Source organism: Priapulus caudatus, unplaced genomic scaffold, assembly GCF_000485595.1.
Source record: "Priapulus caudatus unplaced genomic scaffold, Priapulus_caudatus-5.0.1 Scaffold12410, whole genome shotgun sequence".
Taxonomy (NCBI): Eukaryota; Metazoa; Priapulida; class Priapulimorpha; order Priapulimorphida; family Priapulidae; genus Priapulus; species Priapulus caudatus.
In genome coordinates, this window is record NW_014589471.1 from 282 (window position 1) to 1650 (window position 1369).

At 50.3% G+C, this 1369-nt stretch overlaps 1 long non-coding RNA gene across 1 annotated transcript; it reads right to left on the reverse strand.

Moving 5' to 3' along the window:
- Window positions 1–226: 226 nt before the first annotated feature.
- LOC106820377 lies at window positions 227–1363 on the reverse strand. Its single transcript, XR_001395616.1, has 2 exons — window positions 859–1363; window positions 227–774 (listed from the first exon to the last, which is right to left on the reverse strand). It is a non-coding gene; the product is annotated as an uncharacterized LOC106820377 (long non-coding RNA).
- Between the last annotated feature and the right edge of the window lie 6 nt (window positions 1364–1369).

Below are 1369 nucleotides of genomic sequence, written 5' to 3' on the forward strand. Positions count from 1 at the left end.
GTACGGTCGCTTATAAGCTATCGCTTAGAGGTTTTTCCTGGAAGCAGGGCATCAACCACTCCAATCTCGTAAGATCGTCGCATTCGTACCTCAGCGTTTAAGAGAACCGGATTTGCCTAGTTCTCACGCCTACATACTTAGATACACAAAACCAACTGTGTTCTGGTTTAGCCTTCTCCGTCACCCCATCGCACTTATTAGCGGTACAGGAATATTAACCTGTTTCCCATCGACTACGCATCTCTGCCTCGCCTTAGGGGCCGACTAACCCTGCGCCGATTAGCGTTGCGCAGGAAACCTTGGGTTTTCGGCGGACGGGTTTTTCACCCGGCGGGGCTTAAGATATGTACCGAAGCTGCGGATGCCAGTTTACTGGCATGGTAGAGGAGCGTTCTGTAAGCCAATGAAGGTGAATTGTAAAGTTTGCTGGAGGTATCAGAAGTGCGAATGCTGACATGAGTAACGATAAGATTAAATCTTCCGCGCAGGCCGACTCGACTAGTGAGCTATTACGCTTTCTTTAAAGGATGGCTGCTTCTAAGCCAACCTCCTAGCTGTCTGTGCCTTCCCACATCGTTTCCCACTGAGCTGTGATTTTGGGACCTTAGCTGGCGGTCTGGGTTGTTTCCCTTTCCACAACGGACGTTAGCACCCGCTGTGTGTCTCCCGTGATTGCACTTGCTGGTATTCGGAGTTTGCAATGGTTTGGTAAGCCGGGATGGCCCCCTAGCCATAACAGTGCTCTACCCCCAGCAGTGATACACGAGGCGCTACCTAAATAGCTTTCGAGGAGAACCAGCTATCTCCGGGCTTGATTAGCCTTTCACTCCGATCCACAGCTCATCCCCGAGGCTCTACCTAAATAGATTTCGAGGAGAACCAGCTATCTCCGAGCTTGATTAGCCTTTCACTCCGACCCACAGCTCATCCCCGCATTTTTCAACATACGTGGGTTCGGTCCTCCAGTTGATGTTACTCAACCTTCAACCTGGCCATGGGTAGATCGCTCGGTTTCGGGTCTAATCCTAGCAACTAAACGCCCTATTAAGACTCGGTTTCCCTACGGCTCCCCTAATCGGTTAACCTTGCTACTAAAATTAAGTCGCTGACCCATTATACAAAAGGTACGCAGTCACCCGGTCGTAACCAGGCTCCCACTGCTTGTACGTATGCGGTTTCAGGTTCTATTTCACTCCCCTCTCCGGGGTTCTTTTCGCCTTTCCCTCACGGTACTGGTTCACTATCGGTCAGTTAGTAGTATTTAGCCTTGGAGGATGGTCCCCCCATATTCAGACAAAGTTTCACGTGCTCCGTCCTACTCGATTTCACTTAAAGGTTGCTTTAGTGTACGGGACTATCACCCTGTATC